The 27194-nt window shown below is 38.4% G+C and overlaps 2 pseudogenes; one reads left to right on the top strand and one right to left on the bottom strand.

Annotated features, from left to right (window-relative positions):
• Positions 1–7365: 7365 nt before the first annotated feature.
• Positions 7366–27193, bottom strand: LOC136167537 (10 kDa heat shock protein, mitochondrial pseudogene; annotated as a pseudogene).
• On the top strand, positions 23835–23956 carry LOC136167950 (U4 spliceosomal RNA; annotated as a pseudogene).
• Position 27194: the final 1 nt, after the last annotated feature.

Below are 27194 nucleotides of genomic sequence, written 5' to 3'. Positions count from 1 at the left end.
AATAGTTTTACTTGGTTTACTTGTTCTTTTAAACTAAAGTCCCCAAATAGTATTTCAGTCATTTAAAGAGTAAGCACCTAAGCACTGAAGAACTGAGCTGTTAAAAGGGTAGTGCAGGCCCCGTTTTTAGTCGGAAACCAACCAACTTTATGAAACAGCTCTAGGGCCTTTTAGAACGGGAGATTTAAAGACACATTTCAAATTGGGTAGCCGAATTGAAGAAGTGAGGACAGAAACTTGGGGAGAGAGGAAATTGTTTGATTATCAAAGATGTGAGGAGGTAGAGATTGCTTGGGCTAGAGTTGGTTGTTTTTTGTTTTTTTTTTTTGCTGGGGCGAGGCGGTGGTCATCCTTGCTGTATATGGGCTTACTCTAGTTGAGGTGATGGGAGGCTACTCTCTAGTTCCGGGCCACAGACTTTTCATTGTGGTGGCTTCTCTTGGGGACTGCGGGCTCTAAGGTGTGAGGGCTTTAGTAGTTGTGGCTTTCGGGATCTGGGGAGTTGGGGGACTCAGTAATTACTGGCAGTTGGGCTCAGCCACTCTGAGGAATGTGCGATCTTCCCAGACCAGGGATCAAACTCATGTCCCCAGCGTTGGCGGACAGTTCTTAACCACTGAATCGCCAGGGAAGCACTAGGTTTGTAAAACTCTTCTTTTTTTGTACATACAATGTAATTAACATACAATGTTACATTACTTTCAAGTGTACAGCATTGTGATTTTACATTTATATACATTGTCACTCTTAAAACAACCAGTTAGTTGTTTAACCAGCAAGATGGGTATATTTAGGAACAGAAGAGAATCACAATTTGGGACAGGCAAGTTTATGGGGAGTCAGGCAAATCCAGAGAACAAAGGAGAGTGCTTTTATTCGCTTTTAGGAGGAAACTGTAGGGGGGACTGTTTGAAGAAAACTTCGTGGAGAAGAATGAGAGTTCAAGATTGCTGCCATTTCTCACTGGCTCTAAGTTCTGATTAGAGTGTAGTTGCTGGGGCAGAGAGGGATCTGCCTTCCTTTTTTTAAAAGCAGGAGATGAAATACCTGTGTTAAAATGTCCTCTCTCATACCAGAAGAAAAGTAAGATTCTTATCTTCCTTCTCCCTGCTGGTTATGCAGACTGCAACTGGTGCTACATGTACTGCGAGTCCCTCCTTCAGGGCTTCCTGACTCCATTTAAAATGAGGTTTCCTTTATTTATGTTCACATTTACCCCTTTTGATCAAAATCTTTCCGCAAAAGCATTGCTGATCAATGCAGATGTAATGTAAAGAAGGCTTAGTATTATTTCTTATTTGAAAGTGCTTCCCATGTAATTTAACATATCAAATAAACCTAATTACTCTAATGTCTTTCTTTTTATAAGGAGAGAGAACAGATCCTTTGAGATGCTCCAGGGCCCCTCTGGAAAAATGCCAGTTAGTCTAATGTCAAAAAGTCTTTGTTTAGAATTTGATTTTGGTAATGTTTGTCAAAAATATCAGAAGGTTCACTTAACTAAATAGATCACAGATAATTATGAAATAATATTTAAATATTCATTTTACCCAAGTAATAAAAAGATTTCAAAAGCAATTATAGAAGATTGCATAGCTGCAAGAAAGGTCTTTGCAACCTCCAGACATTCTTTGGATTCACTGGAGAGTATATAACTCCATTGCTAACACTAGCAAAGGGGGTACTCTTTTGCCCCCTTCTGATGCCTATGTCAGAAGCTTTCTCTATCTCCTTTATACTTTAATAAAACTTCATTACACACACACACACACAAAAACCAAATTGATTTTGGCAAGGGATCTTCTATAGCAATCTGTATTTTTAAGAGTATCTTTTTCCCCTCATAAATCCAGTTTTAGTAGTTCAAATATTGTCTTCACAAAAACTTATAAAGCTTATCTAGAGAAGAAATGATGCAAGGCAGTTGTTACAGAGTAACTTCAGGTTTATTCTTGGAGGAGAGCATATTTACCTATATTTGTTTGTGAAGTCGCTTCAGTCGTGTCTGACTCTTTGTGATCATATGAACTTTAGCCCACCACGCTCCTCTGTCCAGGGTATTCTCCAAGCAAGAATACTGGAGTGGGTTGTCATACCTTTCTTCCTGACCCAGGGATCTTCCTGACCCAGGGATGGAACCCCTGTCTCTTACATCTGCATTGGCAGGTGGATTCTTTACCACTAGAGCCTCCTGGGAAGCCCCATAGGTAAATATGCATTACATTAAATGATTATAAACTCCTACATAATATAGTTAAAATAAGCCATATGCTTTTTGGAAATTACAGTGTAGTTTCATTCTGAAAGGGCTCTGCTATACTGGGAATGATAGAACAGGGAGAGGCACAGAATTCCCATGTTATTGCTGGAAAGGGTTGCTCTAATATGAGTAGGAAGAATAAAAGTTTGAAAGGTGGTACAACAACTTCTAAACTGATGGCAGATTTACAAATATCTGAGAAGCTACCAGCAGAGATCATTAGCCTTGCAAGTAGTTGTAAGAAATGGAAGATGTTCTTTTAAAGGACTGCTGCTTGGCTCTAAGTCTGAAAAGACAAGGCAACAAAGTATGAGCCTACCAGAGACTGACTACAGTCTTGAGTTGTCATCTGCGTATGTATAAGGCAGCAAGGGTTGTGGTTCTTGTTTTGGCCTTTTCAACTGGCTACGTAGACCCTTTTTGTTGCTTAATTTACTGTGGCATAAGAACAGCAACCTTCAAATGAGTTGGATGATTTCACAGTAAGAAATGAAGTGCATTTGTGGCCCAGCACATACTTACATATATAAAACCAAATAAGTAACTAAAATAAAAGTGTAATAAGCTGACATGTATTTCCTATTTTTAGTATATGTCATGCATGTATTCTAGTTTGCATTTTATGAAATTATTCTCTTTATAAATAATAAATATAAATCTAAAAATTATAGATAAGTTAAAGACACATAGTGTCCATTTGTCTATACAGATAAATATAGATAATATATATATTTTATATTCAAATACATGGTAATCATAATTCACCAATGTCCCATAATCACAGTCTGAAAAAATGAGGAAATTGCAATAAATCCTCCCACAGTGGTAGGAGAACACTTTCATGGGCATTCCACTGTTTCTTAGCTTCCAAAGGGGTGCTTGTTGCTTTGCCTTCATTTTCTCAGTATCAGTCCACGTAGTTTGTGCAGTTAATTTGTGCTTATTACTCTAAATGTTTGACACTTTCTCTTTGGTTAATTTTGTATTCTCAGTTCTTTTTCTGGCCTTTTACTGTTTGTAATCTTTGCTTCCCAGTGAAAACTAGAAACTAGCAGACAATTGTGAACTGTTTATCAATATGAGTATCCTGCAGTAGATTAGCAAACTTACAAACACATTTATAATTTTTATTTGTTTATTTGTGGCTGTGCTAGGTCTTCTTTGCTGTGTGCAGGCTTTCTCTCTAGTTGCAGTGCAAGAGCTTCTTACTGTGCTAGCTTCTCTTGTTGTGGAGCGCAGGCTCTAGGGCGCATGGTCTTCAGTAGTTGCAGCTTGCAGGCTCTAAAGTGCAAGCTCAGTGGTTAGTTGCCTTGTGGCAGGTGTCCGGAACTGGGGATCACGTTCTCATCCCCTGCATTGGCAGGCAGATTCTTAACCACTTGACACCAGGGATGTCCATATATACATTTATAAATGCTTCCTCATAATAAAATTTTTCAGTGTGGCATAAAACATTTGTTAATGGACCTAAATATTTTTTGTCTCTGTAAAAATTAAAAAACCAAAAGTAGACACATTTATGTATGCCATTTAATATTTATTTTAGTTGGAAATGCTTTAGATGATTTAGATGTTCAATGGAAATCCATTATTTTGTTTAGCTCAGTATAAACTTTTATTTTCATGTAAAATAAGTTGTTTTTAACAGTGATGCTTGGATTAGATGTTAAACAGATAATCATCATCTTAGGTTTTTGTTTTGTCTTTTGCTGTTGACAAATTCTGTAACAGAAATAGCATGAGGAGGAGAAGGGGACGACAGAGGATGAGATGGTTGGATGGCATCACCAATTCGATGGACATGAGTTTGACAAGCTCCGGGAGTTGGTGATGTACAGGGAAGTCTGGTGTGCTGCAGTCCATGGGGTCGCAGAGTTGAACACAGCTGATCGACTAAACTGAACTGAACAAAAGCAGTAAAACATAGACTGTAAAAATTCATAGTTCATATTGAATAATTTTCTTATTCAGATTTGGTAAAAGCTTTATCAAATCAGAATAAGAAAAAAAATGTATACGTAAATTTTTTTTTGCCACTCCATGAGGCATTTGGGGTCCTAGTTCCTCAACCAGGGATTGAACCTGTGCTCCCTGCAGTGGAAGCACAGAGTCCCAACCACTGGACCACTAGGGAAGTCCCTCTAATAATTATTCTTCTAGTCATAAACCTTTAAAATGGTTTTCAAGTCAAAATCCAAATTTGTACACATGTCCCAAACAGGGTCATAGGAGACAGGAATTTATTTGAATATTGTCTCACTTTTCTTAAAAGAAGATGGAAAATAATTACCTTGACTGGAAAGATGAGTGTTAGCGAATCATACTGCTGAACTCCATTTTGCTGTCTGCTCTGGATGAAAGCCATTTGAAAGCAGACACCTCCCCCCTCCTAGCTTTGCAGAACCTTAACGCGTTCACTGCAGAATATTTCTCCTGCGGGCCCATATGTTTCCCCAAATACCATTCTAAAATCATTAGCTTTGCTAACCTTTTAATCTGTGAATTCCCCTGCTGTGAATGAGGAAGTATTTGAATCTTTTTTTTTTTTAAGATCTCTGATAATACCTTAGATTTCAGAGAGTAGCAGAGCCATGAGAGACCTTTAAATATAATCTAGTCTGGTATCTTTATGCCAGAAAAATGTTGAATAATGTTAAGGCGGTTTATATTGCTACCTTTTTAGTATCTGAGAGGAAAGGCTGACTTTTTTTTTTTCTTCTTTTTTACTCATACTAAATTTCAGTTCAGTTCCGTCACACAGTCATATCCAGCTCTTTGCAACCCCATGGATTACAGCACGCCAGGCTTCCCTGTCCATCACTAACTTCTGGAGCTTGCTCAAACTCATGTCCATCAAGTCGGTGATGCCATCCAACCACCTCAACCTCTGTCATCCCCTTCTCTTCCTGCCTTCAATCTTTCCCAGCATCAGGGTCTTTTCCAATGAGTCAGTTCTTCACATCAGGTAGCCAAATATCAGAACTTCAGCTTTAGCATCAGTTCTTCCAATGAATATTCAGGACTGATCTCCTTTAGGATGGACTGGTTTGATCTCTTTGAAGTCCAAGGAACTCTCAAGAGTCTTCTCCAACACCACAATTCAAAAGCATCAATTCTTCAGCACTCAGTTTTCTCTATGGTCCAACTCTCACATCCATACGTGACTCCTGGAAAAACCATAGCTTTGACTAGACAGATCTTTGTTGGCAGAGTAATGTTTCTGCTTTTTAATATGCTGTCTAGGTTGGTCATAGCTTTTCTTTCAAGGAGCAAGCATATTTTAATTTCATGGTTGCAGTCACCATCTGCAGTGATTTTGGAGTCCCCCCAAAATAAAGTCTGTCATTGTTTCCACTGTTTCCCCATCTATTTGCCTTGAATTGATGGGACCAGATGCCGTGATCTTAGTTTTCTGAATGCTGAGGGTTTTTTTTTTTTTTTTAATTTCTGGCTGTGCTGGATCTTAAATGCAGTGTGTGGGTTTCTCATTATGGTGGCTTCTCTTGTTATGAAGCATGGTAGAGCCCAGGCCAGAGCTGGGCTCAGTAGTTATTGGGCTTAGTTGCTCTGTGGGATGTGGGATCTTCCTGGGCCAGGGATTGAACTTGTGTCCCCTGAATTGGCAGACTGATTCTTATCTGCTTTACCACCAGGGAAGTCCCTGAATGTTGAGTTATAAGCCAGCTTTTTCACTCTCCTCTTTCACTTTCATCAAGAGGCTTTTTAGTTCTTCTTCACTTTCCTCCATAAGGGTGGTGTCATCTGCATATTTGAGGTCATTGATATTTCTGTCAGCAATCTTGATTCCAGCTTGTGCTTCATCCAGCCAAGCATTTCGCATGATCTACTCTGCATTGAAGTTAAATAAGCGAGGTGACAATATACGGCATTGATGTACTCCTTTCCCAATTTAGAACCAGTCTGTTTTTCCATGTCTGGTTCTAACTGTTGCTTCTTGACCTGCATACAGATTTCTCAGGAGGCAGGTAAGGTGGTCTGGTATTCCCATCTCCTGAAGAATTTTCCACAGTCTGTTGTGATCCACACAGTCAAAGACTTTGGAGTACATGGCTCTGTTTATATTATATATGTGTGTGTATATTTTGTCTATATTTAACAACTAAGTAGTAGTTATCAATCACTTTAATATAAGCACAGTATTATCCACTGTCTTAACTTTTTAACTGATTTTGTAGGTCTTTTTGTCAGAGTGTTTCTGGACCTGTAGCTATTTGGTCTGAGTCTGATATAGTGCTCAAACCCTGTGTTGCTATTTGAGTCCCCTATCTTTGCTACTTAATATCATGGCCATTTGCTACTGTTCTAACAGTCAGTAATGGGTGTTTTTTTTTTAAAGTCAGTAACATTTTTGATAGTTCCATATTTGGTTTAGACACAAAACTTTACAAAGTATTTTGTTCATTTTACTAATCCTATAATGAAAGACAAAAATAAATAGAAACAAGTTTCTAAGCATCAACTATTTTCAAATACTTGACTTTTTATTCTTTTTGTTACAATGTTATAATTTTTTTTTTTTTGAGATTCTTTTTTTTTTTTTTTTATTCATTTATTTGGCTGCACCAGGTCTTAGTTGCAGCATGTGGGATCTAGTTCCCTGACCAAGGATCGAACCTGGGCCCCCTGCATTGGGAGCTCAGAGTCTTAACCACTGGGCCAGCAGGGAAGTCCCTACAATGTTATAAATTTATATATGGCTTTTTGTGTATTTTTCCCCCCACAGATCGATGTATAGGGGAGAGAAAATTGACTTTGATTTCAGATAGTACTAATTTCAATTCTGACTATCAGTTAATAGTGTTATGACTTTAGACTCATTATTATCTTTCTCAAGCTTCATTTATGAATGGAAATGAGTATTACCTTTGGAGTCATTTTTTCTGTTTGGAGTTGTTGTTGTCTGTTTGTTTTGGAAATGTTTAAATCAGTGCAATAAAACTGAATTTTAGAGATACTGGGTGTCATTAGTTTGGATATCATTAGTTTATTATAAAAGGAAAACATGGAAATGATTTACATGAAAGATTTCAAAACTTCCCTGGAATTGGCAGCTTCACGTGATGCCCTTTCAATAGTAATTTATCTCAGTCTATTTATTTTCCAAGAATGTCATCATCTCTAAATAAGAAATAATCCTTACTGTCTAGAACTACTTTAGTGCCTCCATATTCTGGGGGAAGAATTATCTCTAACTTTATCTCCAACTTTCACAGGAGCTGATTTTCTTTAGAGCCCCATCCAACAACTACTACTGTTGCTTGCAATACTTTTCCTTGAGATTTTCCTGGAAGCATAATGCCTCCTCTGGTTACAGTTTCAGTTGTGCTCATTTCAACTAAAATTGGCCAAAGAGAGGAAGAAACTTTCTAAATCCCTGTGATGCCTTGACCAGCCCCCATTGTGAGTAGTACTCTGTGCCTCTGCTGCCAGGAGAGATTCACAGTTGAAATCACCTTTTTATCATGCTGTCATGTTCAATTCCACTAGTAGATTCTATCAGCTTTGTCATCAAAATATGCCCATTGCTTTTTATCACATCGCCTGTTTTCATAGCATTTATAGAATATGAAATTACCTTGTTTGTATATTTATGTTTTAAAATTTATCCTTAATTAGAATGCAAGCTCCATGTCTGTTTTCGTGGAAATCGATTTTGATTGCTGTCTCTGAAAACACTTTTTTTCTCTTATTTGTTGCCAAGATAACTCCCCTCTTTTTTTTAAGGATATTCATGTGCTCAATCCCAGGGATTGAGGGAACCCTGTTTCGCTTTGCCAGATGCTTGGTTTCTCAGTCTCCTTCATAACTGGACCCAGTTCTGGCCAAAGCAACATAAAGGGAAGTCTGCTAGGGTGTTTCTGGGAATGACTTTTCTCCCTGATCAAAAAAGATTGCAACTTGAGGAAAGCCCTCTTGTTTCACTCCTATCCCTTCCTTTCTGCTTTTGGAAATGTTCTGTGATGGTATGATGCCAGGAGCCAATTTAAGACCTTGAGGGCCTTAATGTAAACAGAATTAGAGATGTCAACGAGTGCTCTAACACTGAGGTTGCTTAGCCAATCTTAAAGCCACTTTTCTTCAGATTTGTTACTACATAGTAGGTGCTTAGTATGAAATTTGTTGTTGAAATGTTGAACTTGGTGATTGATTGGACACAGGGTGTGAAGAAAACTGAGAAATGAAGGTTAATTTTCAGGTTCTTGGTTTAAGTAACTGGTTGAATGGTGGTATTTTTCAATGAGATCAGAATCCTGAAGGAAGAAGTGGGTGGGAACTGAAGAAGGGACAGAGGAGAAGTTAATAGTTTAGTGTTTGACACATTTTGAGGTTTAAGTATCTGTGCTACACATACTTGGAGATATTCATCAGTCAGTCATATATGCAGATATGAAGAGAGGAGAGAGATACAGATTTGGAAAGTTTTCAACATAAAGATGATAAATAAGCCAGGATGTAGAACTAGGAGAGTCATGGTCTTTTTTTTCTTTTTTTTAATATTTATTTACTTGACTGTATCGGGCCAAAGAATATTGTAACTAACTACTGCACAATTGCACTCATGTCACATGCTAGCAAAATAATGCTCAAAATTCTCTAAGTTAGGCTTCAACAGTATGTGAACTGAGAACTTCCAGATGTTCAAGCTGGATTTAGAAAAGGCAGAGGAACCAGAGATCAAATTGCCAGCATCCATTGGATCATAAAAAAAATAAGGGAATTCCAGGAAAACATATGCTTCATTGACTATACTAAACCTTTGACTGTGTGGATCACAACAAACTGTGGAAAATTCTTCAGGAGATGGGAATATCAGACCACCTTACCTGCCTCCTGAGAAATCTGTATGCAGGTCAAGAAGCAACAGTTAGAACCAGACAAGGAACAACAGACTGGTTCCAAATTGGGAAAGGAATATGTCAAGGCTGTATATTGTCACCTTGCTGATTTAACTTATATGCAAAGTACATCATGTGAAATGCTGGGCTGGATGAAGCACAAGCTGGAATCAAGATTGCTGGGAGAAATATCAATGACCTCAGATATGCAGATGACACCACCCTTAGGGCAGAAAGTGAAGAAGAACTAAAAAGCCTCTTGATGAAAGTGAAAGAGGAGAGTGAAAAAGCTGGCTTAAAACTCAAGATTCAAAAAACAAAACTTATGGTATCTGGTCCTATCACTTCATGGCAAGTAGATGAGGAAACAATGGAAACAGTGACAGACTTAATTTTTTGAGGCTCCAAAATCACTGCAGATGGTGACTGCATCCATGAAATTAAAAGACGCTTGCTCCTTGGAAGAAAATCTATGACCAACCCAGATAGCAGATTAAAATGCAGAGACATTACTTTGCTGACGAAGGTCCATCTAGTCAAAACTATGGTTTTTCCAGTAGTCATGTATAGATGTGAGAGTTGGGCCATAGAGAAAACTGAGTGCTGAAGAAGTGATACTTTTGAACTGTGGTGTTGGAGAAGACTCTTGAGAGTCCCTTGGACTTCAAGGAGATCAAAGCAGTCCATCCTAAAGGAAATCTGTCCTGAATATTCATTGGAAGGACTGATGGTGAAGCCAAAGTTCTGATATTTTGGCTACCTGATGTGAAGAACTGACTCATTGGAAAAGACCCTGATACTGGGAAAGATTGAAGGCAGGAAGAGAAGGGGATGACAGAGGTTGAGGTGGTTGGATGGCATCACTGACTTGATGGACATGAGTTTGAGCAAGCTCCAGGAGTTAGTGATGGACAGGGCAGCCTGGCATGCTGCAGTCAATAGAGTCACAAAGAGTCGGACACGCCCGAGTAACTGAACTGAATTGGGTCTTAGTTGTGGCACATGAGATCTTTGACCACTGTTGTGGCATGCAGGATCTTTAGTAGTGGCTTTCAAACTTTTAGTTGTGATGTGTGGGATCTAGTTCCCTGACCAGGGATTGAACCTGGGCACCCTGCATTGGGAATATAAAGTCTTAGCCTTTGGAGCAGCAGGGAAGTCCTGAGAGTTGTGGTCTTAATAGAGAACCTAACTTTAGCAGGGAATCTGAAGAATGATCATATTTGAAGTGGAGAAAAGGGTCCTATAAAAGGAGTCTGGGAAGCAGTGATGAGAGAGGGACAACTAGGGGACTTTCACAATCCAAGGAGAGAGTTTCAAGACAGAGAAGTGGCAAAATGTCAAATGTTGCAGAGAAGTTAAAGACTGGAAAGTGTACATTGTGTGCTTGTAGAAAGCAATGTGGTTTCTGTTTTTATTTATTTATGAGATAATATGGGATAATATATATTTATTTAAATATATATTGAGAGCATATGATGGCGGGTACTCCTTTTAAGTGTTAGGTAGTTATAATCTGGGCTTTCCACGTGGTTCAGTGGGTAAAAAATCTGCCTGCCAATGCAGGAGGCATAAGAGACAGAGGTTAGATCCCTGAGTCAGGAAGATCCTCTGGAAAAAGAAATGGCAACCCACTCCAGTGTTCTTGCCTGGAAAACCCCATGGCCAGAGGAGCCTGGCAGGCTACAGTCCAGGGGTAGCCCAGGGGGTCACAAATGGTCAGACATGACTAAGGTGACTGAGCACAAGGCACACAGATAAAACAATGAATAAAATGTCCTTTCTTCATGGAGTTTATAGTCTAAGAAAGAGAAAGAAAATGAACATATAGCAAAGAGATGAGATATGTTAGGTACTATTAGGTGCTGTGAAGAAAAGTAAGTCTGGAAAAGACATTGAAGTTACAGGAGTGTGCTATTTTATTTTATTTTTTTGAGGAGTGTTATTTTAGATAGAGTGATTTGAGAAGACCTCTCTGAGGAGGTAGTTATTTCAACAAAGACCTGGATGAAATAACAGAGTGAGCATTTCAAGCAAAGGGAACATCAGGTACATAAGCTCTGATGTTAAGCATGTACATCTTTTTTAAGCATGGATAAAGTCAATGAGATCAGAGCAGAGTAAGGAGGAGAGTGTTATGAAATGAGGTCAGAGAAGTAGCAATGTAAATAGTCTAGATCATGTTAGTGTCTTTCATACTAACTGCAAAAAGACTTTGTTTTATTCTAAAAATCATGGGAAGCCATTACATAGCTTTGAGCAAAGATGTGACTTTTTCTGCTTTATCTTAAAAGGCTTGTTCTGGTTGTTGTCAGAATAAATTATAGGGGGTTAAGAGTGGAGTAAAGAATAGGAGCTGGAAGGGAATTGCAGTAATGCAGATAAAAGATTGCTTGGACCAGTGGACCAGTCACTGGGGGAGGTGGTAGAATATGGTGGGTTTCTGGATATATTTTCAAGGTGATGGTGACTGGATTTATTAATGTACTGGATGAGGGTGAGAAAGAAAGAGAGACACCAATCATAACTCTAAAGGTTCGGGCCTGAGCAACACTGGGGAATACTGAAGAAGGAGTAGGTTCAGGGAAATGGAAGGAATCAAAAGATCAATTTTGGATGTTAAGTTTGAGATGCAGTATAGAGACAATGATAGGCAAAAGGCTAAAGTGCAGAGAAGTCACACTGGAGATAAATTTAGGAATCATCAGAATATAAACTGGATGAGATCACTGAGGAAGAAAGTGTAGATTAAAAGAGGTCCCAGGACTAAATCCTGGAGCACTCCAGCTTTTAATGATTAGAAAGAGGATCCAGTAGTTGAAAGTGACTTCTGACGGAACTGGGATCTCCTCCTGACCTTTGTGCTCCTGGTTCTCAGGTTTCGGATCTAAACAGGAGTCTATATCTTTGGCTCTCCAACCTTTGAACTACATCACTGGCTTTTCTGGGTCTCCAGTTTGCAGATGGACAGCAGAGTGAGACTTCTCAGTTTCTGTAACCGATACCTTATAAAATCTCTCTCTCTTTCTCTCTTCAACCTAATTCTCACCCCACCACCAGTTCTGTTTCTCTGGAGAATCCTCACTAAAATACGTACTCACGTGCTTAATCATCTTATTCCTCCCCTCTGTCCACTATTGATAAGCATTCGTATTACTTTGTTGTGAATTCTTTTGGCGTTTCTTTATGAAAGTGCATATATTACCAAATGATTGATCTATTTATTCTTATTTCATTCTGTTCTTACATACAAAAGGGTAGTAGCAAACTATTGTGCATGCTGTAATGTACCTTGCTTTATTTTAGAAAAATTTATTTTAATTTATTTGGCTGCACCATGTCTTAGTTGCAGCATGCAGGATCTTTAGTTGCCGCCTGTTAGATCTAGTTCCTTGACGAAGGATCAAAACCAGGCCACTTGCATTGGGAGCTCAGTGGACCACCAGGCAAGTTCCCTCTACCTTGTTTTTTTCACTCGTCAATATATGCTAGATATCTTTTCCTATCAACACCTGGTGAGTATTCTCATTATTTTTATTTTTCATCTACAGAATATTCTGTTGTCATAGGTGTATCTTGATTTAGTAATATTTTGAAAGCAAGGCCTTTATTTGCAGGAACTAGGTTTTGTTAAGGCTTTGTGGATTTGAAAGAACTAGAGTAGCAGGACTTCATATTTAAAGTTCCTGCCAGGATCCTCAAAAATGTGAAGAATGTGTGATGATGAAAAAAATCACTATCTATCCAAAAAGAAGAAAGAATTCAACCAACAGATAGGAAGTGGTGAATCTAAGGCAGAATGATTAATATTTACCTGCTTATGGATTCCTGTGATAAGATCTAACATTCTTATATCTTACTCCACTGGGCCTTGACCCTGGCTGTTGAGATGAGGGTAGATTAGCTGGTTGAGATGTTCTAAGCAGATAAAATTTGTGTTTCACTTTCTAGGGTATAGCATGGAGAACTGCAAGTCTCTTAAAGAAGTACAACTTAGTGCCTGAGCAGGGAAGTAGCCACAGCTGAGGGAAGTGCCTAGGCAGACTAAAAGCAACCTTACAGATTCCTTCCCCATATCCCACCATGATGGGCAAAGCAGCTGAGAGATCCCAAGTACCCAATGGGGTGTGGAAGTTCTGAGATGGCTGGCAATCTGAAAGAGACTGCAAACTGGCGTAAAAAGGACTTAGACTAGAGGTCAAGGCAGGAACCCAAGATATCAGCATAGGAAGTCTAAAGACAGATTCAGCAAAGGCCAGCAAGGCCAGAAGACAGTACAGGGGTCATATTCCCTTCCTCGAATTTAAGAATAATACCCAAGCCCCTCTAGGAACTTAAATCATTTTAGAGAAAATAAGAGAAAGAGAGGATAGAAGAGTTTAAGTCTTGATTTTGACCAAATATTCACTCAAACGAGACTATTCTAATTAGGAAGTAACTGATTTATCTTAAAAGTAGTATTTAAGTTTTTTTCAGTTGGTGGGGGTTTGTGAGATGATGAATTTCAGTTATAGAGAAGGGAAATCCAGATGAACTTAAAAAAAAAAAAAGACTAACGGGCATTTGGTAGAGATGTGGGAGCATTTTAAAATTTTATATGGAAAATCAACCAAAAAAGGAGGCAGTTATGTAATTCTGCAGAATAAAAATTTGTCTGAGGAAGGAAGCATGATTATAATGCACTATTTGCTTCAGCAATGAGTAATACTTAAATAATCATAGTAACATAAACACGAGCTTGTTTAAATCAAAACTTTGTCAATGAGATAATAGCCAGGAAGCAAAATGTGACAAGTATAAAAGAACTAAGTTTTCAACCAATATGGTGAAAGATAAAAAATGTCTAAAAGTGATAAATCAAAACATTCCAGCATAGGCATATTATTTAGAAATAAACAGGTTAGTTCCAAAGGAAATAGTTGAATTGGGAGTAATTGCCTCTGGTGAAAAGGTTAGAGGAGGAATGAAGAAGGAAAGCTGTTGTTTTAAAATAATAGTACTTGATTTGTGGTTTTCATAAATTTTTAATTGAAATATAACATGTATATAACAACCTAAATACAGAAAATGGGACAGCTTGTAAAAGTATAGCTTGAAAAATTAACCAAAGTGAAAAAAAAAATTAACCAAAGTGAATAAACCTATGTAAACTGGAGTTGAGATGAATAATATTTCATTTTTAAACTATATACATGTATCCTTTGATAAATCTTTAAAGTTAATAATAGTAAAGAGCTAAGATATCATAGTAAATAATAAATATCATAGTAAATAGTAAAGAGCTAAGATACCAGCGAAGTAATGCTCAAAATTCTCCAAGCTAGACTTCAACAGTACGTGAACCGAGAACTTCAGATGTTCAAGTTGGATTTAGAAAAGGCAGAGGAACCAGAGATCAAATTGCCAGCATCCATTGGATCATAGAAAAAGTAAGGGAGTTCCAGAAAAACATCTAATTCTGCTTCATTGACTACACTAAAGCCTTTGACTGTGTGGATCACAACAAACTGTGGAAAATTCTTCAGGAGATGGGAATACCAGACCACCTTACCTGCCTCCTGAGAAATCTGTATGCAGGTCAAGAAGCAACAGTTAGAACCAGACAAGGAACAACAGACTGGTTCCAAATTGGGAAAGAAGTATGTCAAGGCTGTATATTGTCACCTTGCTGATTTAACTTATATGCAGAGTACATCATGTGAAATGCTGGGCTGGATGAAGCACAAGCTGGAATCAAGATAGCTGGGAGAAATATCAATGACCTCAGATATGCAGATGACACCACCCTTAGGGCAGAAAGTGAAGAAGAACTAAAGAGCCTCTTGATGAAAGTGAAAGAGGAGAGTGAAAAAGCTGGCTTAAAACTCAAGATTCAAAAAACAAAACTTATGGTATCTGGTCCTATCACTTCATGGCAAGTAGATGAGGGAAAAATGGAAACAGTGACAGACTTTATATTTTGGGGCTCCAAAATCACTGCAGATGGTGACTGCATCCATGAAATTAAAAGACGCTTGCTCCTTGGAAGAAAAGCTATGACCAACCTAGATAGCAGATTAAAAAGCAGAGACATTACTTTCCAACAAATATAAGGTCTGTCTAGTCAAGGCTATGGTTTTTCCAGTAGTCATGTATGGATGTGAGAATTGGACTACAAAGAAAGCTGAGCGCCAAAGAATTGATGCTTTTGAACTGTGGTGTTGGAGAAGACTCTTGAGAGTCCCTTGGACTGCAAGGAGATCCAACCAGTGTATCCTAAAGGAAGTCAGTCCTGAATATTTGTTGGAAGGACTGATGCTGAAGCTGAAGCTTCAATACTTCGGCCACCTGATGTGAAGAACTGACTCATTGGAAAAGACCCTGATGCTGAGAAAGATTGAAGGTAATTGGAGAAAGGGACGACAGAGGATGAGATGGTTGGATGGCATCACCGACTTGATGGACATGAGTTTGAGCAAGCTCCTGGAGTTGGTGATGGACAGGGAAGCCTGGTATGCTATAGTTCTTGCGGTCGCAAAGAGTCAGACATGACTGAGGGACTGAACTGAACTGAGAATAAAGCTAGTAAGTTCATCTTACTAGCTTATTTGATTAATGCAGGTATAACTTATAACGAAAATCAGTTTTATATAACTGATAATTTCGTTATAACTTATAACGAAAATCAGGTATAACTGATAATTTCATTATAACTTATAACAAAAATCAGGTATAATGAAAATCAGTTTTATATAACTGATACATATGACTGATAATTTCATTATAACTTATAACGAAAATCAGGTATAACAAAAATCAGTTAATGGACATATTTGTGACTCTCCTTTTTAATTCTCTAGATCATATTATAAAAGTTTTGCTATTATCCCAAGTCTTGAGTGGTAAAGATAGACTAGTAGCATAATAGTTTCAAACACACACTTACAAAATCATTGTCTCTTTATGTGATCTGTCAAAAAGATTGTTATAGCAGAGAAAATCTGAACAGATTTTCTGTTTCTGAACAGAGAACAGAACATAGTCAAATTTAATCTTAACTAAGTCCTTCACCTTATCTGGAATAGCCAGATTAAAAAATATGTAGTTTTCTGAGTAATAACTATTCTTATCCTTCAGTTTTATAACAGAAAGGCAATTTATAGCACAGTGTCTAAATAAATGTAGTGCCTACATAAGTGATCTCAAGCCTTGGAAGGATGAAGAGGTTTGCTCTAAAAGAGCACACCCCCTGGAAGTACTTTGTCTCATGATGTCACTGTTCCCCGTTTAGTATAAAATAGTCCACCAAGACTTTTATTCCTTCTATATTAGAAAAAAAAAATCTGGTAAGATGCCATCTCTGATATACGCTGTTTGTCTAGTGCACGCTTAGATGGCATGTGCACATACATACACGGAATGTATGTGGAATTGTATTGAATCTATAGATTGATTTGACAAGACTTCTCTGGTGGCTCAGATGGTAAAGAATTCACCTGCAATGCAGGAGACCTGACCTCGACCCTGAGTCAGGAAGATCCCCTTGAGAAGGGAATGGCTACCCACTTTAGTATTCTTGCTGGAGAATTCCACGGATTGAGGAGCGTGGTGGACTGCAGTCCATGGGGTCTCGAAGATTCAGACACACGACTGAGTGACTAACACTTTCACTTTTCATATTTTATGATGTGACCCTTCTACTCACAGGCTAAGTATATAATTCCATGTATTTAAGTGTGTTTTAGTGTCTTTCAATAAAGTTTTATTAAATATGTCTTGTGTATTTTGTAATATTATCCCTAGGCACTTTTATATGTTTTTTGATACTGTTATGAACAATATCCTTTGTAAAGTTAAAATTTCTAATTTTTTTTATATATAAAAATGTAGTTGACTTTTATATCCAGCAAGTTATAGTGTTTTTTAAAGTATTGCCATCTGTTCTCTTTTCTCTTCTGGAACTACCATTATTTGCTTATTAGGTCTCCTGGATCTATCCTCTAAGTCTTGTGTTTTTTATCATGATTTCTGTTTATATTTCAGTTCTTTGATTTGTGATAGTTCTTCTGCTTAATTTTCCAGCCACAATTCAGATCTCAACAGTAAACATTCTATCCTTTAATTCACCTGCAAGTTATTTTCTTGAACAACCATAGCTTTTCTTTCTATAAATTCTTTACTTTTACCTGTTCTCATATATCCTTAAGTGTCAGCTCATTACACATTAGGATTTACATTCTTATTTACCCCTTTTATTGCTAAATTTCTTCTTGCATATCTGTGCTTTCATTTAGGATTATTTTTCTTTTGCTTGAAGAATTCCCTTTAGTATTCCTTTAATACAAGTCTGCCAAGTGGTGAGTTCTCTTCAGTTTTTGTTTGTCTGAAGATATATTTAATTTTTCTTTTTACTTTATTTTTGAAAGGTATTTTTTATTGAGTTTAGAGTTCTAGCTTGGCAGTTATTATCTTACAACACAGTGTGTCATTCCATTATCTTTGACTTTCATCACTATTGAGAAGCCAACTGATAGTCAACTGTTGTTCCTTTGAAGATGTGTCCCACTCCTAACTGCTCCTCTCCATTTTTTAAAGATTTTTTCTTTATCTTTGGTTTCAGCAACTACATTATGATATACCTAACTGTGCTTTTCTTTGTATTTATCCTGCTTGATTTCATAGGATCTCTTATTTGTGACTTTCATTAGTTTTGAGCATTTTTGGCCATTTTTTTCCTTCAAATAATATTCCTATCCCATTGTTTCTTTCTTGTCTTCTGGATCTCTAGTTGTATCTGTGTTAGTTTTGTTTGTTTTTTGTTTTTAGTGTCTCTTAATGTATTTATGCTTTTCCCCCTGTATTTTCTTTTCTTTTCTTTTTTTTTCAGGCCCTGCAGGGTGGCTTGCAGGCTCTTAGTTCCCCAACCAGGGATTGAACTTGGGCCTCCTGCAGTGGAAGCAAGGATTCCTAACCACTGGGCCACCAGGAAGTTCTCATTCTTTTTCTTTTTTTAATCTCTTAAGCTTCAGTCTGGTTTTTCTCACCTCCTTCTAATTCACTAATTACCTTTCATTTGTGTGCCACTTCAGTATTCTTGGGCTTCCCTTGTGGCTCATCTGGTAAAGAATCTGCCTGCAGTGTGGGAAACCTGGGTTTGATCCCTGGATTGGGAAGATCTCCTGGAGAAGGGAAAGGCTACCTACGCCAGTATTCTGGCTTGGACAATTCCATGGACTGTATAGTCCATGGGGTTGCAAAGAGTGGGACTAGACTAAGTGACTTTCACCTTTGTGTGCAGTGTGCTGTTATAAGCCCTGTTGAATTCTTAAATGTGATTATTTTTCAGTTCTAGAATTTCCATTCTATATTCCATACAGTTTCCTCTACTGAATTTGTCTGTCTTGTCATTTAATTTATCAAACCTATTCATGGTGGTTGGCACAGTGGTAAAAAATCTGCCTACCAATGCAGGAGACACAAGAGATTCAGGTTCAATCCCTGGGTCAAGAAGATCCCCTGGAGTAGGAAATGGCAACCCACTCCAGTATTCTTGCCTAGAGAATCCCATGGACAGAGGAGCCTGGCAGGCTACAGTCCATGAGGTCACAAAGAGTTGAACATAACTGACGTGACTTAGCATTCTCACAAAGAGATAATTTGAGGCTGTGGATGGTATATTCTTCTTGCAAGGGTTTGCTTTTGCCTCTGACTATTTTAATCTAATCAGGGATTTTGTGATGAGAAGTTGAACTTTAGCATTTATAGGAGCTGGTCTCTCCTTTGATTTAGGGCTTTGAGGGTTTCAGTTAAAAGTAAGGAGTGGTTGCCTGGGTGCCTCTATCTTATTACGTCCTGAACTTCCAGGTTTTTCCCCGAAAGCTCTGTAGGACTATAGGAAGACCAGTTTAGTTTCTCAGCCACTTAGCTACTGCTTTCTGCTCACCTTCTCAACCTCTTGTTACTACTTTTGAATCAATAATTCCTTAAAAGGAAAAGAAACACTGAATGTTAGGCTTATCTCTTCAAACTCCTTTTCTGTCTGAGATTTTAACCCCTCAAGTCCTTGCTGCCTTGGTCCCGCTTTGATATCTACAAATAGATTGTTTCAATTTTAAATTTTGTTCATGTTTTCCAGTTGTTTTTTGCTGTAGAATTGATATGCAAGAAACTGCACCCTTACTGAGAGCAGAACTCCCTACAGAATAACTTTAAAAATAAGACAACTGATGCAAGACAATGATACTCAGAGCCTACCTTAAGTTATTTGCCTTTATGTAAACACTGCGTCAAAGTCAGCAAAGTTTAGGTTTTATTTACCTTTGAGATGCCTTGACTTTTAAGGGCAACAAGTGAATTTTTCCTTAAGAATTTCTTCTCTTGTTGGTCTTATTTCTGCCATATTTACTGTTTTCTTTAGTCTTTCCCCCACTACTTCCCTCATAATTCTCAGTCTCTAGTTTGACTCAGGCAAGATGTGTCTAAATTGTCCCATTAAATTATATCTGCAGGTGATAAAATGATGGCTCACTGTCTCTCTTTAGCTCTAGAGAATAAGCCAATCATCAATGAGACTGAGTGAAAACATTCCTTAGCTTGATTTTCCAATACTAAATCTCAAGTAATCTTTTTAGTTTTTATATAGTTGCAATAATAACTTGATAGTGTATCTTTGTAACAAGCTTTCATTTAACTAACAATCCTTCAACAATTTCCTATTCTCTAGAAATCTCTAACAATAATAAAAATTATTACATGATCTTGCCCCATCTAGCCAAGGCTAACTGGCCCACAGGAGAAATCCTAACCCAAACTGGTCCAGTCAAATCCTCCCTATCAGAAATTTGACATATGTGACAATTAAATATAGAGATAGAGTTTTTAGAGCTGCATAATATAATACACAACTTCTAAGGTGGGTTCCCCATTGTACCCCTCCTTCTAAGAGTCATGTCCTTATGTAATGTTTTCCCCTTGACTATAGGCTGGACCTAGTGATTCACTCCTAACAGACTACGGCAAAAGTAATAAGGTGTTGTTTCTGAGATTAGGTTGGAAAAAGACTTTGGGTTCTACTTTGATGGCTCTTTTTTGCTCTCTCTCTCTCTCTTTTTTTTTCTCTTTTGCTCTCTTGTTCACTTACTCTGAGGGAAGCCAATTGCCATGTTATGCTGCCCTTTGAAGAGGTCCATGTGTCAGGAAACTGCATGGAGGAGGTCTCTAGCCAAGAGGCAGCAAGGAACTGATGCCCTCAAGTGAACAGCTGTCTAGATACTAAACTCTGCCAACAACCATGGAGTGAGCTTGGAAAAGAATCCTCCCTCAGGTGAGTCTTCAGATTAGACTGCAGCCCTGGCCGACAGCATGACTAAAACCTCATGAGAAATCTTTCCTAGTAGAACCCATCCTGGCTGTACTCATATTTCTGACACTCACTTTACCTCCTCATCTGCTTGTTGCTCTAGTCTTTCTAGTATGGCATTACAATTGATCAGCTTCTTTGGTTCTTGTTTTCTGTTGTTTGCTTCATCAAAGGTTTCCCCATGAGTTCCAGTATTAACTCATTTGGTATCTTCTCTTGTATATTTTCACTGGGCTGTGTCATTCCTTCTGTGATATGCTGTGGCGAGGATTTCTATGAACACCACCCAGAATCCTGGGTTTGTCTTTCATCTGTAGGTCAGACCTTGGATGTCTTGGCCTTCTCAATATCCTGGACACTTGATGAAATATTTAGCTGTTGTTTTCCTAAATAATGCCTAACACAGGAGCCAGATAGTCTGCCTAGCAAGCCTTGCCTGGGTCCATGATGTATTCTCTTTGAACTCTCTGGGTACCTTGCCTGATCTTTTCAAGTTCCTTTTTCTAGGGTTAGCTTCTCCCCTGGTGGCTCAGTGATAAAGAATCTGCCGGCAATACCAGAGACCCGGGTTTGGTCCCTGGGTTAGGAAGATCCCCTGGAGAAGGAAATGGCAACCCACTCCAGTATTCTTGCCTGGAGAATCCCTTGGACAGAGGAGCCTGGCAGGCTAAGGTCCGTGGGGTCACAAAGAGTCGGACATGACTGAACGACTAAGCAGCAACAGCAGCAGCTTCTCTTTGCCATATTATCTTGCACCCTTCTGATGCATTATGCCTGTTATTTGATAGGAACTAGTTGTCTACAATATTACCATTCTCCTTCTAACCCTCTTCTCTATCCCATCTCAGTTATTAGATGGAAACCATGCCCTATGTCTCAGTCAGTTTTTACCCAGATTCTATCCAGGTAGGTTATAGCTCAGTTTCAGATCACACTCACTTCCCACCTTGGGTACACTAGTTATGACTACAGTTGAATACATTCAGCTGTTTTATGTATGCAAACATATTTTAACTATATTTATGATATAAAACTTTGGTTCATTTGGTTTGCTTTTGTTCACTCCTCTGCATATAATTTTTGTGTGTATTATTCCACATGTTCATATGTATGTTTTTTGGTAAGAAGTTTTGAAGAATTTTAAAATAGCCCTTGAACTTGTTTCGGAATATGGGAGGGATGGTCCCATAAATTTTCTCACTTTTCACCTTAGGTTGTCAGTTGCATTAGATTGTAAAGCATATGACCTTTCATTTAATTGCCAAATTCAGTAGTTATCATCTACTAATACAGGACAAAAGATTATAATCTTAAGCACATTGCTGCTAGTATCTATCAAAAACACTGAAAAAAAAAATTATCAGGTGTTTCCTAAAGAATATTCACTCTTTCGTTTCTCTAGTGGTTTTAACTGTTTTGGAGGATCTAATAAAAACTATGTTTTCTCTCCAGATGTGTGGGTAAGCACTGTTTCAGATATCTATTGCTGTGTAACAAACTACCCCAAAACTTGTTAACTTTAAAGTAAAAATCACTTATTATTTCCTATGATTAACTGAGTTCTGTTCCACATGGTATCATCTGGCTAACTCATGTAATAGTTGCATGCAGCTGGGATTTTAGCAGGGGCTGGACTGCCTAGGATGGTCACATTCCCATGTTTGGGATCTTTATGTTTGCTGTTGGATGGAGTGTCCTGTTTTTTTTCCACATGACCTCTCTGAACAAAAACAAGCTGCCAGACTTCTTAAGGGCTTGACCTAGATCTGTCATAGCTTCTCTTCTGTCACATTCTATTAGTCAAAGCAGTCATAAGTCCGACTAAGTTATAAGCGGAGAGGAATAGACTCCACCTTTTTTTTTTTTAATTTACAACTGTATACATCAGCTCACTAGGCCCTATGTAACTAATCCTTGATCTTTTTATTTATTTATTTATTTATTTATTTATTTTTTACTGCAGTGGGTCTTCATTGCTTTGCAGAGGCTTTCTCTAGTTGCTGCAGGCAAGGGCTACTCTTTGTTGCTGTGAATGGGCTCTAGGGTGCACAGGCTTCAGTAGTTGCAGAACACAAGCTCAGTAGTTGTGACTTGTGGACTTTAGAGTGAGCGAGCTTAGACTCCACCTCTTGATGGGAGACATAGCATGTACCAACAGGGATGGGATAAATGGTTAGTGACTATCTTTGGTGACAATCTACCATTAGCATATTCACACAGAATTTTGCATAAAACATCAGGGAGTTCATCAACCCATGAGAACCACCTATGAAGTATCTATGTTTGTCAGAGTCCTAGGTTAAGTATCTCAGCTTTAAAATATAAACCAAGTATAGTGTATCCCAGAAATGCAGGTTTGGTTTCATATTCAAAAGGCAATGAACCTAGTTCACGGTATTATTAATAGTAAGACAAAAGAAGAAAACTCACTTGATCATTTCAGTAGATGCATGCAGAAAAAGATTTGACAAAATCCAGTATCCATTTATAAAAAAAAAATCATCAACAGACTAGGAACAGAAAGAAACTTTAATCTGATAAAGGGCATATATGAAAAACTGACAGCTAACATCATGCCTTCTATAGTGAGGTACAGTCTATTGAAAAGTATGTAATATGACTCAAATGTTTTTTTTTCTCCTTAGATTCTACTTTATTTGGCAAAATTCAGAAACTAATAGCCAATTCATATTCTCCTATTGTCCTCTCTGAAGAAGGCAGTTCTCCAGAGAGAAAAAGTCTGTGACTTAGGGATCATCTACCATCTTTAGGCTTTACACTCAGGCAGCCAATGGCCTGGTGGTCAAGCCTCCAGATCCAAAGCTCTCAGAGACAACAGAAGAAAGTGAAAGCAAACTTTCATTTCAAAGACAGTGAAGCCTTCCCATCCCTCCTTCTCCCACCTACCACCTTCCACACTCCCAACCTAAACAAAAAGATAATAGAGGACAGTGTATGAGTGTGAAAGATGCTCACACATAGACCTTCTTTTCAGTAAAAGAGCTGCAAAATCCCCCCTCACCCCGCCCCGGAAGGAGGACAATTGGAAACACTACTCAAGGCTTAGTGGCACAAGATGAGACTGGTAAAAACTCAGGGAGAAAATATTTTAGCTTCAGCTCATTCTCAGGACTCTAGTGAACTTATACTAAAAATAATATAATGCTGGTGGGAGTGAAAACTGACATCATCAAATAGAATCTGGTATCACACTAGAAAAATGAATACTCACCATGATCAAGTGTTTTGTACTGGAAATGCACCAATGACTCAGCATTAGAAAAGCTTTTAGAGTAATTCATTACAATGTGCCGAAAGAGAAAAATCATGTCAGTCTCCAAATATTACTGGAAATACATTTAATAAAATTTAATATCCAAGCTTTGCGCAGTGGCAGTATCGTAGCCAATGAGGTTTATCCGAGGCGCGATTATTGCTAATTGAAAAAAAAAAAAAATTTAATATCCATTCTGACAAAAATCCTTAACATTGTATAAATAATATAGAAGTTTTTACATTGAGATATGTCCTTTCCATACATTTGATTTAAAAAATTATAAGACGTGTTATTTCAAGGCCAAGAATAACATCCAATTAAAGACAGAGAAAAGGATAAGATGAGCATCATCACCACTATTGTTATTATTTTACTTTTCAATATGAAGAAATTGTCATATACAGGGTAATTGTAAAATTTATATGATGTCTCAAGATAAATATTCTTTTTGCTGTCAATTTTTAAATTTTGATTTTCTCAAGTTTGTTGTAACCTCATAGATTAAATAGCTAGATAAACATGTTTTAATATTAACAACCCAATTTAAAAGTAAGCAAAGGATTTTGAATAGACATTTCTCCAAAGAAGATATTCAAATAATCAATAAGTACATTAAAAGATACTCGACATCAGTAATCTTTTGGGAAATGCAAATCAAAGCCAGAATGAAGTACCACCTAGCACTCACTAGAATGGCTACTATAAAAATAAAAAAAGAAAAACAAGGGGAGTTCTCTGGTGGTCTAGTAGTTAGGATTCCATACTTTCACTGCTGTGGCCTGGGTTCAATTCCTGGGGGGGAATAAAAAAACCAAACCAGAAAATAACAAGTGTTGGCAAGGATATATAGAAATTGGAAACTTTATACACTGTTGGTGGGAAAATGGTTTGGTCTCTTTGGAAAATAGTTGGGGACGCCTCAAAAAAAATCATACATAGAGTTACCATATATTATGATCCAACAACTCCACTTCTGGGTATAAAACTAAAAAAACTGAAAGCCAGGGTCTGAAAGAGATGTTTATATACCCATGTTCATGACAGCATTATTTACAATAGGCAAAAGATATTGAAAACCCTAATGTTCATCAAGGGATGAATGGATAAACAAAATAACATTTGGCTTGTCAGAGGTTTATAGGAAAACTGACCAGACCTATATGGACAAAGGATTCTGCCACCAAGAAGTTTGCAGTGACCAACCACACCCCCTTGCCTCTCAAAAGAAGCTTGAATTGTAACTTGGAGAAAATGGGTCTTTGGGACAGTAGCCCACTATCTTCTCAGTCTGCTGGCTTTCTGAATAAGGTCACTATTCCTTGCCCCAACAACTTGTCTCTTGATTTATTGACCTGGGGTGTGGCAAGCAGTACAAGCTTAGACTCAGTAACACCATTTATGCTACTTTCTGTCTCTATGTTTTGTCAATAGTTGCAACTTATTGGCTGTAGAACTCAGGCTCAGTAGATGTGGCAATAGGCTTAGTTGCCACATGGCATGTGAAATCTTCCCAGACCAGGGATTGAACCCATGGTTCCCTTCATTGGCAGGCAGATTCATTACCACTGGGCTACCAGGGAAGTCTCAATTTTTTTTTTTTTTTTTTTTGAAGTCTCAATTTTTAATATTTGGCCACAACATGTGGGATCTTAGTTCCCTGACCAGAGATTGAATCTGGGCCCTTGGCATTGAAAGTGCTGAGCTCTGACCACTGGATCACCTGGGAATTCCCTTGTTGTTCTCTTTCTGACTTATGTCACTTAGTATGATAATCTCTAGGTCCATCCATGTTGCTGCTAATGGCACTATTTCATTTTGAGGGGAGGCTGAGTAGTATTCCATAAATACACTACGTTTTCTTTATCCATTCATCTGTTGATGGGCATTTAGCTTGCTTCCATGTCTCAGGCTTCAGAAGCTTGGACATCCCCAGTGGCTCAGATGGTAAAGAATCTGCCTGCAATGCAGGAGATCCAGGTTCAATCCCTGGGTCAGGAAGATCCCTTTGAGAGGGAAATGGCAACCCACTCCAGTATTCTTGTCTGGAGAATTCCATGGACAAAGGAGCCTGGTGGGCTATAGTCCATGGGGTCACAAAGTCAGACATGACTGAGTGACTAACATACCATGTCTTGGCTATTGTAAATAGTGCAACTTTGAACATTGGGGTGCATGTGTCTTCAAATTAGAGTTTTCTCTGGATACATGCTTAGGAGTGGGATTGCTGGATTGTATGGCAACTCTACTTTTAATTTTTTAAGGAACCTCCAGTGTTGTCATTGTTCAGTCACTAAGTCATGTCTTTGCAACCCCATGGAGTGCAGTATGCTAGGCTTCTTGTCCTTAACTATCTCCCAGATTTTGCTCAAACTCATGTCCATCCTGCTTTCCATAGTGGCTGCACTATGAAGGCTTCCCTGTTCTTCACTATCTTCTGGATTTTGCTCAAACTCACCTCCATACTGCTTTCCATAGTGGTTGCACCAATTTACATTCCCACCAACAGTGTAGGAGGGTTCTCTTTCTGCCATATTCTCTCCAGCATTTGTTATTTGTAACCTTTTTATTTTTTTTTAAATTTTTTGTAGCCTTTTTAATGATGGCCATTCTGACTGGTGTGATTTGGTACAAGTGATTGTAGGTTTGTTTTTTTTTTAATTTTTTAAAATTTATTTTTGGCTGCAGTGGGTCTTCGTTGCTATGTGTGGCTTTTTTTTTAGTAGCAGCAGGCGGGGACTACTCTCTCACTGTGGTGTTCAGGTTTCTCATTTTGGTGGCTTGTCTTGTTGCAGAGCATGGGCTCTAGAGCACACAGGCTTCAGTAGTTGTGGCACTCAAGCTCAGTTGCCAGTGTATGTGAAATCTTCCTAGACCAGGAATTGAACCCAACCCATGTCCCCTGCTTTGGCAGGCAGACTCTTAACCACTGAACCACCGGGGAAGTCCCTTCATTGTAGTTTTGATTTGCATTTCTCTAATAGTGATGTTGAGCATCTTTTCAAATGCCTATTGACCAACTGTATGTCTTCTTTGGAGAAATGTCTATATAGGTGCTATGCTCAGACAGGGGAGCCTGGCAGGCTGCAGTCCATGGGGTCGCAGAGTCGGACACGACTGAGCAACTAACAATTTGTGTTTTTTTTTAATTAGGAGAAAAGCTTTCATGGGGGGTGGCGGTGGGGAAGGACACTTATTTTATTTAATTCTTAGTAATGGCATCACTATGGAAAGAGAAGTGGGTCCAGGGGAATCAGATCCCTTTGGGGGATGTGCAAGCTGCCCAGAATCCCTTGTCCCTCCCCATTTTGGGCACTTGGGGTGGGTGTGGGTGAGCGAAGGGAAGCAGGGCATGATTTGATAAAGCTTTCTAGGAGGCAAAAGGCGCTGATGGGTTACATCTTGGGCCTGTGGAGGGAGGGTGTGGGCCGGGACTCCCAGTAAATCCAGGGGCTTTTTTGCATC

Source organism: Muntiacus reevesi, chromosome 4 (genome assembly GCF_963930625.1).
Source record: "Muntiacus reevesi chromosome 4, mMunRee1.1, whole genome shotgun sequence".
Lineage (NCBI taxonomy): Eukaryota > Metazoa > Chordata > Mammalia > Artiodactyla > Cervidae > Muntiacus > Muntiacus reevesi.
The sequence above is the reverse complement of the archived record's forward strand: the minus strand, read 5'-3'. Positions and strand labels throughout refer to the sequence as shown.